We start from the raw sequence: 17,465 nt of genomic DNA, 5'->3' as shown, positions 1-17,465 counted from the left end.
TGGCGTGTTCGTGGGAGAGGGTGGAACTGTGGCGTGTTCGTGGGAGAGGGTGGAACTGTGGAGTGTTCGTGGGAGAGGGCTGGAACTGTGGCGTGTTCGTGGGAGAGGGCTGGAACTGTGGCGTGTTCGTGGGAGAGGGCTGGAACTGTGGCGTGTTCGTGGGAGAGGGCGGAACTGTGGCGTGTTCGTGGGAGAGGGTGGAACTGTGGCGTGTTCGTGGGAGAGGGCCATCTTCAAGTCACCTCCTTGGGTCATGCTCAGGCTCACAGCCTGACAAAGGAGATCTGGGACGGCAGGTCTTCAGTGGATCCACTCCGTTCCAGAAATGGCTTCGGGGGATGCCGAGAGGTCCCAGGAAAAGTCCTCGGGACCAAGGATCACACTGGGACGTTCCCACAGAGCAGCGGCAATGGCCTGTTCTCCTCTCAGCAGCCCTATCTGCACTCCACCCGCCCTGGCCCTGCACAGTCTCTGAGGACCCGGGACAGAGGGAGGGGCCGCAAAACAGCCTGGACCCCTGCTCAGCCTCTCACTGACCTTGAAGCCACTGCCCATGTCTAATCCAGTTTAAAGGTGGTTTGAGGAGGTGAAGAGTGCAACTTTCCAGCCCTGAAGTTCAGGGTTGCAAAGAGGGACCTGGCCAGGTGCCAACAGAGGGGCCCCAACCCAGACCAGGGCTCACGGAGCTGGCCATGGAGACAGAATCACATTGTCCACCTTCTGTACAGGTCTCACAGCCTTGCTCTCACAGATGCCACTAACATCTTTTCGTCATATCTTTCACAATTATCATGTTGATATACTTCCTTTAAAATGTGTTGGAAAGGAATATGGCTTTTGAGAACGTGCCTTCCCTGCCCTCCAGCTCAGACACACTGCAATGTGACTTTAGCCACAACAGGCCTCTTTGAGCCTCAGTTTTCATGTCTGTAAATGGGGGACAATAGCATCTCCCAGGCATGACTGAGAGGAAATACCCTTATGCAGTAAATAATATCAGCATAGTAATGTTAATTTATGTGAATAATGACAATATAGTATCATTGTGTCTGAAATATAGTAAGTGTGCACAAAGTGGTGGTTCCTGCCATCATCATCACTGCCTGAATTTTAGATTCTAAAAGGATGTCTGAATAATCACACTCTGCAGGGATCTGGGGTACAGAAGATTACCACAGAAGCATGAGTCAGGGGATGAGCTTTTACAGTCAAGCATCCTTCATACCCTTGGTCATGGGGGGAGGGAGGGATAAATCACAAGATCCTAAAGCAGGAGGGCCATGGGATTTGCTCGGATCACTCTGCAGACAAGTAGCTATGGGAATGCAAGGATTTAGTCACTCTAAAGAAGACACTGCAAATCCAGGCCTATCAACTTCTAAGAGGTGGTAAACCCTGGACAAGTCACTTGACATGGCTCTGCCTTAAGGCACCATCTGTAAAATGGGGGTAGTAATAGCACCTCCCAGGGGACTACTGGAGGAGTCAATGAGACAGTCCACTTAAAACACTGAAAATGTTATAGCAACTGCAATAATTATCCATTGTTACTATTGCCACCACAATTGGGGGTATAATTATTATAAGTTTATGCTGTTAACACACCTCATAAAAGAATGTTAGAGCTAGAAGAGGTGTTAGGCACCACCCAAGTCAAACCTTGACTTTACAACTAAGGACAAACACCAGAGAGGGTGAGCGGCTTTCCCCAGCCCACACGGCTGGGTTACATTCACAACCCAACCTCCCAACTCTTTCAGCCCCTCACACTTTCTGCTCCACCCAAATGATGTGGATTTCAGGTGCAGGCATGGGTGGGTGCTAGAAGGGAACAGCAGAACCAAGGCTGAGATTCTCAGTGGCCAAACAGGTAAGCTGAATCTCATAGGGTATCACTGAAAATGGGTCACTGTGAAGTGAAAACACCAACCAGATGAAATCCAGGGGACTGCAGCCAGCATTGGCACAGAGAGTCTGAGCTGATGGAACATCAGCAGAGTTGGCAGAAGATGGGCAGCCTCTCTGGGGCAGCCTGGCAGAGACAGGCAGAGCCCAGAGACAGGCAGGTGGTTGTCAAGAGGCAAGCGAGATCACAGATGGTAAGCAGACCAGACAGGCCTTTGAGGGGAACCTTGGGAACTGGGGCTCCATGACCAGGAGGAGAGATGAGAAGGCTGAGGGATTCACTGCAAATATCTAAAGACCCTCCCGTGAATGAGTGAGTCAACTTGCTGGGTACAGACCAGGCAGAACAGGCCAGTGGTGAGGAATGGTGAGGAAAGTGGATTCTAAAGCAAGATGGACCTGGATCCAGTGAGTGACTGTGCAGGTGACTTGACTTCTCCAAGCCTCCATCTCCACATCTGTAAAATGGGGATGGTAATAGAACCTACCTCACAGGGTGGGGAAGATCGTTGCAGCAGCACGTGGAAAATGCTTAAGCACAATTACCCACACATAAGCCTCCAAAAATGGGAACTACTATTATTAGAATGAAGGAGAGAAAGTTTCAGGGAAGATTAGAGTTCGACATAATAAAGAACAGACCACAAGCTGGCTATACAGTGTGCTACCTGCGGCTAAAGGCAGGGCTCGGCAAAGGAAGGGATTCAAGCAGCTCCCTCCGGCAGAGCTAAGTACGGTCCCTTACCATTCTGACTCTGAGATCCTGAGGCAGCCCTTGAAAATGTTGGTTTAGAGGATTTTTTTTGCAGCGTCCCAAGTAGCTGGGACTAAAGGTGCACACTACCATGCCCAGTGTGATGTTAATATTGATTGTCAACTTGATTGGATTGAAGGATGCAAAGTATTATTATTCCTGGGTGCGTCTGTGAGGGTGATGGCAAAGGAGATGAACATTGGAATCAGTGGACTGGGAAAGGCAGACCCACCCTCAATCTGGGTGGGCACCATCTAATCAGCTGCCAGCACAGCCAGAATAAAAGCAGGCAGAAGAACATGAAAAGACTAGACTGGCTGAGTCTTCTGGCCTCCGTCTTTCTCCCGTGCTGGATGCCTCCTGCTCTCAAACATCAGATTCCAAGTTCTTCAGCTTTGGGACTCAGACTGGCTTCCTTGCTCCTCAGCTTGCAGAAAGCCTACTGTGGGACCTTGCTCTGTGATCGTGTGAGTCAGTACTCTCCTTAACAAACTCCCCTTTATATATACAGCAAGGTTTCTCAACCTCAGTACTACTGATATTTGGGGTCTGAAAAATGTTTTGGTGGGGGCAGGGAAGCTGCTGTATGCATCATAGGATGTTCGGCAGCACCCCTGGATCCCGCCCTAGTTGCTCAGAACATCCCCCAACCCCAAGCTATGACAACCAAAATTCACCCCTCAGTTCCTCATCTGGAGGAGACAAACACATGTGCCACAGATCATAGTAACAGCAGCAGCTGATATGTATGGAACATTTGCTACATGCCAGATCCTCTCCTGAGTGCTTTACCTCCTTTAACTCATTGAATCATCAAAATGACACTGTGGGACAAGTATTCTTCCCACTTTAGAGATGAGGAAACTAAAGCAAAAGGAGGGGTCAAGTGTAGGACAAGTTAGTCCTCACCTCCCTGTTTTTTTTTTTCGTTTTTGTTTTTGTTTTTTTTTTGAGATGTATCTCGCTCTGTTGCCCAGGCTGGAGTGCAGTGGTGCGATCTCGGCTCACTGCAACCTCCGCCACAGGGGTTCAAGCAATTCTCCTGCCTCAGCCTCCTGAGTAGCTGGGATTACAGGCGAGCACCACCACACCTGGCTAATTTTTTTGTATTTTTAGTAAAGACGGGGTTTCACCGTGTTGGCCAGGCTGGTTATCAAACTCCTGACCTCAAGTGATCCGCCCACCTCAGCCTTCCAAAGTGCTGGGATTACAGGCATGAGCCACCGTGCCCAGCCACTTCCCTGTATTCTTATGCATTTTTCTTGAAACAGTGGCCCTCTTGGGCTATCCTTTGTTTTTCTACCCAGAAGAAAACATGGCTATCCCAAAATACAAGTGTACCAGGGTGCATGTGAGCTGCCCAATGGCAACTAGAATACGGCCTCTGTATCACAGCAGGAGGTGACCTGAGGCAGAAGCAGCTCCTCTGTGCCTCATATGGGAACATGGGCCCTGGGCTGCCACACCTCCAATGAAGAAGAGACAGAAATCTGAACTTTTGCTGGGTGTAGTGGCTTATGCCTGTAATCCCAGCACTTTGGGAGGCCAAGGTGGAAGGATCACTTGTGTCCAGGAGTTCAAGACCAGCCTGGGTAACACAGTGAGACTTTATCTCTACAAAAAAATCAAACAAAATTTAGCCAAGCATGCTGGTGCACACCTGTAGTCCCAGCTCCTCAGGAGGCTAAGGTAGGAAGATTGCTTGAGCCTGGGAGGTCGTGGCTTACAGAGAGCCATGATTGTGCCACTACAGTCCAACCTGGGTGACAGAGTGAGACCCTCTCTCAAAAAAAAAAAAAAAAAAACCTAGATTTTTATGTAGACTCCCTCAGTTTTGAAATGCTGCCACAGTGTAAAAAATAAGACATCCCACAGGCCCCCCAAAAATGTCGCAGGCTAAATCTGAATTAAGACCCAATGGGTCTTTGGTTTCACAATGGGAAAACATGAAAGCTTTCTAAGTCTCCTAACAAAGTTACACATGTAATAATGTATGACATGTTAAAACAAGCATGCAGTAGACAGCTGTGCCTACCACAGTTAACACTCCTGACAGACCTTGGGGACATCAGCCATCTGGGAGTCGGCAAAAGCTGGCAAGATTTCCCGTGAGGGGCAGCGGGCGTGCCTCTCCTGGGGCTGGATCAATGAGGAACCCATGTCAAAACCTGTCACGAGGGCCTGCGGTTAGACATGTCACGCACATGCCGCCATGCCTTGTGAATTTTAAAAAGGTATATTTGTCACTTATTACATGTGCGAAGTACTTTTCTGATCATTGCCACTGTTGGTGGGTACAATGACAAAGGCACATCACTGTGGGCAGGTGACTGGTACAACTCTGATGGACAGCAACTCACCAAGGTGAACTAAGATGGGCACCAGCCCTTAGCCCAATTCTGGGCCACCATCCTGAATAAAGACTCATAATTCTAAATAAAGCAAAGGCTGTAAGCATACGAATGTTCTTGCCAGCATTCCTTGAGAGAGAAAAATTAGAGCCAGAAGTTATATTAATAAGGTATTAGGTTAAGTATATTAGGCTTCATCATCCACTTAATGAAATAGTACATGGCCAAAATGATGGGTTCTGAAACTGTTACTATGAAAAAAACTGCTTATATATAATTAACTGAAAAAGCAGGATTCAAGACTGTATGTACTCCAAATTTAAAACTATGTAAGCAATCACAAACACGAAAAAAATGACTAAAAACAAAACACATCAAAACGCTAACAGGGCTTGCACTCCAGTAACTGAACTGCTGAGGATTTTTTGCTGTTTTACAGTTGTCTGTAAATGTGGTTGGTTGTTTTTGTTTGTTTGTTTTTTGGTTTTTGGTTTTTTGGGGGTTTTTTTGAGAAGAAGTTTTGCTCTTGTTGTCCAGGCTGGAATGCAATGGCGCAATCTCGGCTCACCGCAACCTCCGCCTCCCGGGTTCAAGCAATTCTCCTGCCTTAACGCTCCTGACTAGCTGGGATCACAGGCACGTTCCACCACACCTGACTAATTTTGTATTTTTAGTAGAGATGGGGTTTCTCCATATTGGTCAGGCTGGTCTCAAACTCCCAACCTCAGGTGATTCACCTGCCTCAGCCTCCCAAAGTGCTGGGATTACAGGTGTGAGCCACCACGCCTGGCAGTGCAGTTGGTTTTTATGATGATCTGCTCCCTCTCCCTTCTCCTGTCAGAGAACGCCCTGTTTTTTCTTTTTATTTATTTATTTATTTTGAGACGGAGTCTCCCTCTGTCGCCCAGGCTGGAGTACAGAGATGCAATCTCAGCTCACTGCAACCTCCACCTCTCAGGTTCAAGCGATTCTCCTGCCTCAGCCTCCCGAGTTGCTGGGACTACAGGCGTGCGCCACCACGCCTGGCTAATTTTTTTTATTTTTAATAGAGACAGGGTTTTGCTATGTTGGCCAGGCTGGTCTCAAACTCCTGACCTCAAGTGATTTGCCCTCCTTGGCCTCCCAAAGTGCTGGGATTACAGGCATGAACCACCATGCCCAGCCAGAGCACTCTGTTCTGATGTTTAAGTCTCAACACACAATCCAGGCCATCCACTCTGGCTGACCTCCCCAGAGAAACCTCCATTGACAAAGGTGCTTTTTCCATTTGTTGAACAGTGGAATAAACAAGATAACCCACCCGCAGCCAAACAAGACTAGCTGGGCAGTGGTGGGACAGCCCAGGCTCCAACCTCACGTGCTGGCCACACCTCTTCCAAGCACATCCTCCCACTCTCCCGGAATCAAAAATACCAGCCACCATTCAGGCCAGGAGAGTTGTGTTCAGAGGATGAGGTCAGGAAACCTGGGCCCTGCCCTGGCTCGGCCAGGCGTGTGACCTCAGAGAAGTCACTTCAATCCCTTCCAGCTCTGTTAGCCCAAACAAGTCCCTCCTACCTTGTAGGCTAGAGCCCAGCAACTTTTCCCATAACATGCCTAATTAGAAGACACAACCAAATAGCACCCAGCAACAATCTTTTGTTCCTGTGCAGGGTTTATTCTGATTGGTGGGCTCTCCCCCTTGCCAAAGAAAGCCAAAAAATTCCCCAGGGACAATTTCATCTCCATGAACTCAGAACATACTCAGTGTTTCAGTCTCAAGGAAGCCAGCTCCTAACCCTCCTCACCAAGCAGACCCCTGATATTAGTTTCCCGAACAGTATCTAAAAGCTTTATGCTAGAACCTCCCTAGCAGGACACAGAAGGATGGGGATCATCGGCTGCCTCCAGGGAGGGAAATGGGAAGGCAGGGAGTGGGGGACACTTGCTTTTCACAGAATATACTTTTGTTTCTTTTGAGTTTTGTACCAAAACCATTTGTATCAAAATGTGCTGTCATTACCTTTTTTTTTTTTTTTAAGTATGCAAATATAAGAAAAGTCTGTCTTGGGGGTGGCGGGAGGAACTGTTACGGGAACTGAAGCTGCCGATTAGGCCTGATCAAGATGACAACTTCCCAAAAGCACCGAGACTTCGTGGCAGAGCCCATGGGGGAAGAGCCAGTGGGGAGCCTGGCCAAGTGAAGTCCTGGGCAAGAAGCTGGAGGAAAGGGGCTTTGACAAGGCCTGTGCTGTCCTTGGCCAGTTTCTGGTGCTGAAGAAAGATGAAGACCTCTTCCAGGAATGGCTGAAGCACACTTGTGGTGCCAACGCCAAGCAGTCCCAGGACTGCTTCGGATGCCTTCGAGAGTGGTGCGACGCCTTCTTGTGATGCTGTCTGGGAAGCCCTCAATCCCCAGCCCTCATCCAGAGTTTGCAGCCGAGGAGGGACTCCTCCCCTGTCCTCTACAGAGAAAAGATTGCTATTGTACTCACCTCCGATGTACTCCAGGGTCTTTTGGGAGTTTTCTCCCCTAACCATTTCATTCATTTTTGGATTCTCACTCTTGCATGCCTCCCCCTTCCTTTTTCCCTTGCCAGTTCCCCGGTGACAGTTACCAGCTTTCCTGCATGGATCCCTGGCCCCGTCCCTCACCCCCCACCCTCACTTTCAGTCCATTTGATACCATTTGGCTGTTTTTTTGGCAGAACAGTCACTGTCCTTGTAAAGTTTTTTAGATCAATAAAATTAGTGGCTTTCAAAAAAAAAAGAAAAGAAAAAAGAAAAGTCTGTCTGGGAATATATACATTTAATGGTTATGTCAGACCTCTAGGATAGGATAGAGGGGACTTCCCATTTCACTGGAATTATTTGGCAAGGGTGGGACAAGTCTCAGGTATTACGGAGAAGGAAAAAGGATGTTTCCGAAATAAAGATGAAAAATGAAAAAATTATCCCATCTATTTAAAAGGATGAGTTTGGGAATAAAATAAGACATAATATAGGGAAAAGGCTCTGAAGAACTTCAAAGTGCCTTATCAGTATAAAATCTTAAAGAAAGTCATAATTAGGGAGCAGGACATGAGGATACACCAGCAATCACACACACACATCTCCCCAATAGTTAAGACAGCAAACTGCTAACTGGGTAAGATGAAGGGCTGTACTCTGGCCAAGTGACCCCAGGAAATCACCCAAATGAGCTTCTGTGCTTCCTGAAAATGGTTCACAGCTTCCTATACAAGCCAGCTTCTCATCTGATGGTCCTTCTTCTCCCTGAGTAGAACACCCAGAACTCTGGTCTAGGCTCATGTAGTCAAAAACAAACTCGTCAGCTTCCAACAGCCCTCAAGCCTCCCCAGGCAAGCACCCTGCCAGCCCAAGCCAGCCCCCTGTTGTGCAGGCAGGGTGTGTGAACTAGCAGGGTCCTTGGAGAAGGCCAGGCCAGCACCTGTGCTCAGGGCTGAATCCCCTGCAGCATCCACTGATGCTGAAGAGGTTACTGAGGTACAGCCGGGGTGTGCTGGAATCCCTCTGACCCCCATAGAGTATGGCCAGTCTGGCCAGGGCATGGGCCCTGGATGGTTTGTCTAAGCAAAGCCCTGCCCAGAAGTGATCTCAGATGCCCAGTGTTCTGGCAAGGTAAATAGGAGTATCTGGCTAACTGATCAGGGGCTGACTGCCAGCCCTTCAAAGCCAGCCGTCAGCTGGTTCATGCGCTGACGAAAAGCAGAGTCTTCGGGAACATCTCCACCCAGATCTGCCTACTTCCCATCCACCTGGGAGTGGCTGCTGAAAAAGCTGACAACTGCCAGGCCTCTGCTGCGACCGGACACTGCTCTAACAGCCTGTTCCCAAGACATGTGAGTGCTGGGGTCCTGGTGACTAGAGTGCAGGGGACTAGGGGTGCACCTTGGACTTTGGAACAAGACAGACCTAGGCTCCAGTGCCAGCCCACACCTCACATTAGATCTGTCTGCTTGGACAGAGACTTAATCCTAGCCTCAGGATCCCTATCTGTAAAATGGGCATAACAAGGCCTACAATGGCACAGAATGAGACAGGACCAAATTAGACCCTATGTCCTGAAAGACTTAGCCTGGTGCTGTGTCCACAGCAGACACTTAAACAATGTTAACCCAGCAGGTCCCCACCACTCACTGACTGTACGGCTTTAGTTAAACTATCTAGGCATCAATTGCCTCACCTTACAAATGCAGATAAAGAACATCACCACTTTGTGAAGATTATGACAAGGGAAGCAAAACAGCCAGAAAGATACCGCGGACACATCAGGAGCCCAGTCCATGTCAGCGGTCAGGATGCTCTCACTTCCCATTCACTGTCTATTTAATCAAAGTTAATCATTCACAGAGCAAGAAAGAAGTCCTGTGGTTTTTTTCTCCATTGATGAGAGAACTCGGAGACCGGCCTCTGGCCAAGAGGAGGAGACAGGGAGTGGGGAGTGGAGCCTGCATTTCCTGGTTTACACCCATCTACAGCCCATTTCACACACCCAGAGGGTCACCAGGGCCAAGAAGCAGGGAGCCCGCAGCTCTTTCTGGGAGGCTGTTTGACCTAACAAAGGCACCCTGCTTGAGAGGACTCCTGGGCCACCAAGAGACTGATCTGGCCTTCCTGCCATCCACGGCTCCCCAGAAGGCAGACTGCCCAGCTCCTGCTTGCCTGGTACAGATGGAACCTATGGGCTCCCAGGAGAAATCAGAGCCGCTTTAAAACAGGTGGGCACACGATCCTAGTGAAGAAACAGGTCTGTCCTCTTAGCTCCTCGCCAATGAGAGTCAACTGCCTCAGCCAATCCGTCACCATCCACAGCCTCACCCCCTCCCAGGGACCCAAGAGCCCACCCCAACTGCCAGCCAACAGCAAGCTCTGTCCAGTACAGGCTTCATAATCCTGGACTCGTGACTGGGCCTCCCGGAGCCTTGGTTCTCACATCAATAAAGACTTCTGTAGGCCAGAATGATGATGGTGACATAGTAATAAAATAAAGATAAAACGAGCCTGCAGCCCGTAAGGTAGTCACAAGGGAGGGCTATGTGAGCTAGTGCAAAGGGTTCAGTCCACTGCCAGACGCAGACCAAGCACTCACTAGATGTTAAAACACAAAAGCACGTATGAAGACAGAAAGCAGCTTGATTAGTGGTTTCTTAGGGCTGGGAACAGAGGAGTTGGGGGGAGGTGATAGCTAAGGGGTATAAAATATCTTTCTAAGGTGATAAAAATGTTCAAAACTGATGACATAAATAGCTGCCCATTTATGTGAACATCCTAAAAACCATGAAGTTGTATAAATGGGTGAATTGTATGGGTATGTGAACTACATCTCAATAAAGCTGTTATTTCTCTTTTAAACTAAAATGTTCCAGGACCCCGCTAAGCCTTTTATATCAAGATGTGGTTTTGTTTTTAACCCATTTGGCCCATTGGCAAGAAACCAGGCTCAAAGGCAGGCCCTGGACCAGAGCCCTCTCAGGGGACTGATGTAATTGAGCTAGTTCAGCTACTGAACAGTGGCTGGTAAGCCTGCTGAGATGAGGATTACTAAATGGGAGGAGCTGGTCTTCGAAGCAGAGTGGCACCCGCTCCAGGAGGCCAGTGTGAGAACAGCCTCCTCCTCACTCCTCCGGGGTTACAGTTTGGTCCTGCCTGTAACCCCTCCCCCATGTCTGGAGTCTGATTCTGGCCCTTGCAGGTCTGAGAGCACACAGGCCTCAGCAGGCTGCAGCTCCCAGCAGTGGCCAGCACATTCCTTCCCCAAAGAAGGAAAAGCCACCAAAAGTGAGGTCATTTGGTTTTTCTGGCACAGATGCTGAGAGCTCTGGGTCACTCAATTCCATAGAGAACTCCCCCAGCTGACAGGGATTTGGCCTAGCCTGCCACTCATACAATATGGGAACCCGGGGTCTGGCAGACTCTGGCCCCTAACTTGACCCCTCCATGTAGTTGAGGTATGACCCTCAATCTTCCAGCTTGAAACCTCCATGGTCTTATCTGTGGAATGGGATGATGAAATCCACCCCTCCTGGGGTTGGGCTAAGAATTAAACAGCAGAAAACTAGACTTACGGTGGGGGCTCAAAAATTAAATATGGCTGGCTCTGGTATCTCACATCGGCAATCCCAGCACTTTGGGAGGCTGAGGCAGGAGGACTGCCTGAGGCCAGGAGATCAAGGCCGGCCTGGGCAACATAGCAAGACCCTGTCTCTACTGGAGAAAAAAAAAAAAAAAAGCTTCTGTCCTCTCCCCAGGGTCATTTCTCCTGAATGTGCCTTGCTGACCAGAAACAAGGAACCTGCCTAGATTCCAACCCCCTGTGTGGAAGCTCCTCTCCAAAGATCAAACCACTTATCATTACAAATTTGCAAGAAAGAAAGAGATCCTGCTTGGACAAGGAAGTTTTCCAAGTCTCCTTTCTGTGGCCCTAAAATAACCTCCCAGCAGGAGCTTCTGTCCTGGTCTGTCCCACAGTCCACCCCTGGATCACTCATACCCCTCAAAGCACCTCCCTGGGCATAGTGACTGGGAACTCTGACCCCCATGGTGGTTCCGGTCACCAGGCTGTCGGCTGGAGGCAGCTGGAGCATCAGCTCTGTCAACTGCTTTTGGGGACTTGGGAGGGTTCCTGGAGGCCCCAGAGGACAAATTACTGTACCTCTTTAAAAGGCGCATGAAGCCCCTGAAGAGTAGCCAGGGTCCAAAGTCTGGGCTTACAGTGACTGGCCCAATGACAGAAGGGGAGAAGCCGGGCAAAAAAAACAGAAAAAAGAACAGCAGAATAATTGAGTGCAATGGTTCTCAAACTTGATATGTAAACTTGAACATTTACCAGAATCGCCTGGAGGGCTTGTTAAAATACAGACTGCTGGGCCCCACCACCAGTTCCTGATTCCGAAGTTCTGGGCAGGCAGGGAAACTGCATTTCTAATAAGTATCCAGGTGATGCTGATGCTGCCAGTCCAGAGACTACACTCTGAGGACCAAGGCTTAGTGGCTAAGAACGAATTCGGGCACAGAAGAGCTGGGTTCAGTATGGGTCTGCCACTTACTAACCTTGTAACCTAAGCAAGTTCTTGACCTTTCTGAGCCTCGGTTTTCTCATCTGTAAAACAGGTACAATACCTTTCTCAACTGGGTTGGTAAGGAGTTTCAATGAGATAATCTATGGAAAAAGCCCAGCACACCCTAAGTAGTTAACAGTGTCTAGAGTTCATTACTAAAGTACAAGAAAGACAAGAGAAAGGGTGCTCACGGAAAGGCATGAGACAAAAAGAACAACTCCAGGACCCATGGAATTGCCCTTGTCAGTAAACAGTCCCAGGTAGCATCAAGAGATCATGGGGGTCATCTTGGTGCCCAGTGTGTTCCTTTATCTGGGCCGCAGGATCCAGCAGGCACTGCACCCCAACCTCTCTGACTCAGTCAAAACGTGATCAACAGGACCTCAGCACTGATCCCGCCCAAACTCCAAGCCAATGCCACAGTACTACCCACCTCTTCCCTGAGGGACAACCACCCAGCAGTAGCCACATGACTTTGCAAAGGAATTCTCAAAGCTCCAGGGAACCCAAGCCCTCAGGATGCCAGAGATACCAAGGGATGAGGGAACGAGTTCAGCAACTGTGGAAGCAACACAAGCCACCATAAGTGACACCAGTGATTTGCACCCTGGGGGTGGGACTGGAGCAGACATCCCCAGGGAACAGAACTTCCCGCAGGAACCTACGCAACAGGCAAAATTCTGTCTCTACAAAAAATTTTAAAATGTTAGCCAGGCATGATGGTGTGCCCCTATAGTTCCAGCTACCCAGGAGGCTGAGGTGGGAGGATCACTCCAGCCCAGGGAGGTCACGGCTACAGTGAGCCGTAATCATGCCACTGCACTCCAACCTGGGAGACAGTGAGACCCCATCTCAAAAAAAAGAACTTCCTGCAGGGACTGAGGCATTAACGGGCTGTATCTATAAACCGCCACTCCCTACAGAGGAGAGGTTTCTGCAGAGCATCACCACGATTCTCAACACCACCCAGGAGGAAGTTTCTGGTTCCAGAAGAGCTGACTGGAGGAGGGGACCAGTCTTGGCACGTGGAGAGTTCCTCTTCAGCTGCAGCTCAAAACTAAAATGCATCTCTTTACACCTAAGAGACTGGCGAACAATTAGAAAGGTGATTGATTATGCCAAATGTCGGTGGGGTTGAGGGATCCGGAAGCCCTCATGCCTGGCGGGTGGAGAGTAGACTGTACAGCCATTTTAGAGAGTAACCCAGCACCGTATCAGGAAATTCCCTCCAACCCAGCAATTCCCTGCTCAATGCAGTCGTCATACAGCTGCACTGGGATGTATGGGAGAACGTTCATCGTTGCCTCATTTGTGTCAGCAGGACAGCAGCTGGGGACAATCTGCGTGTCCATCACAGAAGATTGTAGGATAAAATGTGACAGACACACAGTGGCCTTGCATGGCCCCGAGATGACACTGGGCCATGACGGAGGAGCCTAACGACCTCAATTCTCTTCACCTGAGGCTCAGTAACACAAAGTTTCTTCTCCCAAAACACACACACACAGATCAGCACCTTAAAAAGCAGCACAGAAACCCTCATCCAGGCCCAGGACAATGCGACCCGGTGCCGTCACTGCCCTCCTGGCCTGTCCACTAGGCCGGCGGTGGTCTGGGGTGTCAGCAGCCCAGCAGGCTGAGCAGCTCGCCAACACCTTGGTATGGCCAGCCCGGCTTGAGGGACAGGGCAGCAAGGTAGCAGCAGCAGGGAGCAGCAAGCTGAGCAACAGGAATGTGTCTGTGGAAAGTTCCATTTCCAGAAGGGTGGGAAGAAGGGCAGCTGTAGGCAGATCTGTCCACCTCTGCTGAGAAGCCCAGGGACCTCTGGGCGGGGCAGGACGGGACGAGGGGCTTCCGCCTGTGGTCAGTGTATTTATTCACAGTCCTCTTCAAAGATCAAAGAGATCCACGCCTGCTGTTCCCCACCAGCACCGGGGCTCCTAGGCTTCACTTCAGACACTGCAGCAAGGGCAGCCCCAGGGGTGCTTTCCGCTCCCCAGGACCCCCCTCCCCAGACCTTGAGAGGAAAGTTTAGTGTTCCATCCTCGGTTTCAAGATGGGGACACTGATGGCAACGTGTTTCAGGGAGCCCCAAGGGGAGGTGAGGGAAGGAGAGGGAATCATATCCTAGGGTTGCTCAAAGGTGTTGGCTACCGTTATAACCACTCAGTGAGTGCCCATTCACTGTTGTCATCACCCACGAGGCATGTGCCATCTCAGCAAATCCACTCAACAATTCTAGGTTAAAGGAACAAAGCAACAGGACACCAAGGGCCAGTTCCCCACAGTCACACAGCTAGCAAGAGGCAGAACTGAGGTGTGAACTAGGTCTCCAGGAAGTCAAAGCCTGAGCCTGCTCCACTCTGCTGGGCGGCTAAACGCTTCCAGGCCAGCCTTCAGCCTCTGCTCAGGCTGGGGAATGATGTGGACTCATCCAGCTCTGCCCACCAGCCTGCACCAGTCCCTGCTCAGTCTCAAGCCACACGGGCTCCTGCTCAGCTGTCCCTGGGCCCAAGGGCAGTCCCTGGGCCCAGTGGACTGGGGAGGAGAGCCACAGGGCAGCCCAGGACACTTCGACGCTCAAAGCCAGCCCCGAGAGGAGGCTGTGGACCTGCTGGCCCCCTGGGGATGCAGAATGGGCCAGGCAGGTTTTTCTTCCAGGTCTCAGTTTTAGGGAAATGGAAAGAGAGTTAGAATTCTTCTCCCTTGGGTTTCTGAACACAAAGGCCATTGAGAAAGACTGATGAATAATTAAAGGGGCAGCCAAACCGATGATGTGTGCCAGAGTGTGGGCAACTGGCTTGCTAGGGCTTGGACTGGCCCGATGTTGGCAGCCTCCTTCACGCAGGCCACTGCAGATTCTACAGACTCGCCCAGGCTCCAGGCCTCCCCTGCCAGACAGCTGCAGCCAGATTCATTCATTCCTTCCTTCCATAAATTCTTACTGAGCACTGATTCTGTATCAGGCACTGGGGTTACATCATAGGCAAATACAGTCCTAAGTCATGTCCTAAGTCATGGAGCCTGCAGTCTAATGGAGAAGACAAACAGTAAGCAAAGATTATATCGATGAGTGTATTTTTGTACACTAAGCTCCAGTGCCTATAGGAAAAGTCCTGGAAGGCATGAGGCTAAAACAGGACCCTGAACTGATCCTGGGGGGCTGTTGGGGGGGGGGGCAGTGTGTCTGATCTCTGCCCCAAGGATGTCAGTGAATTTATAAGGCTGGGGAGTATTAGATGAAAAGTTTGTAACTGTGAAGGGGGCCTATATAACCTGTCATCCAAACCAAGGCACCAGGGGGTCTACTAATAATTACACCAGCATAGCAGGTATAGGCAGAGCTGTAGGTCACCCTATGCATGTGTGGGGCGCGTAGCAGGGTGGTCAGGAGGGTGATGCTGCCCAAGCAGAGGAAACAAAATAGCAAAGGCCCAGGCCAGACGCAGTGGCTCACACCTGTAATCCCAGCACTTTGGGAGGCCAAGGTGGGTGGATCACCTGAAGTCAGGAGTCGGAGACCAGCCTGGTCAACATGGTGAAACTCCATCTCTACTAAAAATACAAAATTAGCTGGGTGTGGTGGCATGTGCCTGTAATCCCAGCTACTCAAAAGGCTAAGGAAGGAGAATCGCTTGAACCCAGGAGGTGGAGGTTGCAGGGAGCTGACTGCACCACTACACTCCAGCCTGGGCAACACAGCAAGACTCCAGCAGAAAGAAAAGAAAAGAAGAGGGGAGGCGAGGGGAGGGGAGGCGAGGGGAGGGGAGAGGGAGAGAGAGAGAGAAAGACAGAAAGAAAGAAAAAAAAAAAACAGCAAAGGCCCCAGAGAAAAGAGAGTAAGGTCTGTTCAAAAAACTGGAAAAAAAAAAAAAAAAGTCACAGTGCAGGGGGGAAGGAGAGGGTGCCAGAGACTGGAGATGAGCTAGCGACATGGGTGTTCAGGTGCCTGCAGCTGTTGTTTCTCCTGAGAGCAGTGGAAGTCACCGAAGACATTTTATTTTAGTTGAAAGAAACAAATGAGGCTGTGGCGGGCTGAGCTGGGGGTGTGAATCAGATGCTGGTTACATAATTCCACCTGCATCTTGGAAAGAGATCTCTAAATGCCATGGGAAGGGCAGATTAGAGATGGACAAGAGCGGCTGAAAAGAGAGCAAGCACGAGATCACGAAAAGGTCCCAGCCAGAGACAAAAGCAGCCAGTCCAGGCTGGCAGTGGAGGAGACGGAGAAGCAGGTGGATACAAGCGACACTCAGGAGAGACAGGGTGGAGGGGTAGAGGCCACACCCAGATTTTCAGACCTGAGTCAATAGAAGAAGGAACAGTCAGAGAGGCCACAGCTTTGCACCCATACTCCCTGCCTGCCCAGACACCTGGGGCAGCTCACTGTTCACGGAAGTCCCCAAAGGGCCAAAGTCCTGAGGCTGCAGATCTAATTGAAAGGTCGGAGTGGAAGAGCTTCAGAGATCAGGATGTCGTTCCCAACCCACTGCCCCAAGTGCTCTACCAGTGTCAGCCCAATGAATCCGAACCACCCCAGAAGGCATCTCATTTTACAGATGAGAAAACCGAGGCCAAGAGGTCACAGCCACTCAAGGTCCCAGCAAACAGTAGACAGAGGAGCCAGAATTCCACCCGCAGTGGAAGTCGCACACTTTTAACCACAGGCTCAGTCAGCATGACTCTCCCCAGGGCCTGGCAGCAGGTCACCGTGCCCCGGCCAGACTCTCACAACCATCCATAACAGGGCCCCTCTGCTCACAGATCACCAGCCCACCTCACCCCCAGGGTGGGGCCCAGCAGAGGTTGAAATCCTCCTTAAGGGCCTCTTAAGGGTAAAATGGAAAGAAGGATGGCATAGTGAGGACCTAAAAGGGTTTTTCTCTAAGGGACCAGGCCAACTTTGAGAAGGAGGAAGCAGACAAGGCAGTGGGACCCCAGTGCCTGACATCATCGGCTGACCCTGGAAATACCTATTCCTCAACTTCCCTTTCCAAACAAGGGAGCCAGCCCTGCCCGTGCTTCTAGAAAACTTCCCAGCCCAACAAAAAAGGCAGAGAGAGAGGGGAGAAGTGGGAGAAGTCCTACCCACAGGACTTCCAGGACTCCACCAGCAGCCCTGGGGAGGAGTCCCAGCCCCTCCCAACGGGTCCATGCTGCCTAAGACCACGCCTCCGCTCAGACACCTGTGGATTCCCAGCGGCTCTGAGAAGCCCAAGGCCCCGCCTGCTCACTGCGGCCCTGGTTTTCAGAAGGCACACAAAGGGAAGCGTCCCAGTGAGGCTCAGAGCTCTGTCTCACGATCCATCCCCCACTCAGTCTCTGCAGGTCCCCAAGGCCATCATAAAGGCCCTCGGCCCTCACCTCCTTCCTGTCACTCCATCTCTCTCTGTC

The 17,465-nt window shown here is 50.4% G+C and overlaps 2 protein-coding genes and 1 pseudogene across 4 annotated transcripts in view; 1 reads left to right on the top strand and 2 right to left on the bottom strand.

Annotated features, from left to right (window-relative positions):
- ZFP36L1 (ZFP36 ring finger protein like 1) overlaps positions 1-17,465 on the bottom strand; it is a 242,883-nt gene that overhangs the window by 145,904 nt on the left and 79,514 nt on the right. The window lies entirely within an intron of this gene.
- Positions 1-17,465, bottom strand: part of ACTN1 (actinin alpha 1) — a 108,160-nt gene that overhangs the window by 55,244 nt on the left and 35,451 nt on the right. The window lies entirely within an intron of this gene.
- Positions 7,068-7,554, top strand: LOC126958669 (barrier-to-autointegration factor-like; annotated as a pseudogene).

Source organism: Macaca thibetana, chromosome 7 (assembly GCF_024542745.1).
Source record: "Macaca thibetana thibetana isolate TM-01 chromosome 7, ASM2454274v1, whole genome shotgun sequence".
Lineage (NCBI taxonomy): Eukaryota > Metazoa > Chordata > Mammalia > Primates > Cercopithecidae > Macaca > Macaca thibetana.
The sequence above is the reverse complement of the archived record's forward strand: the minus strand, read 5'-3'. Positions and strand labels throughout refer to the sequence as shown.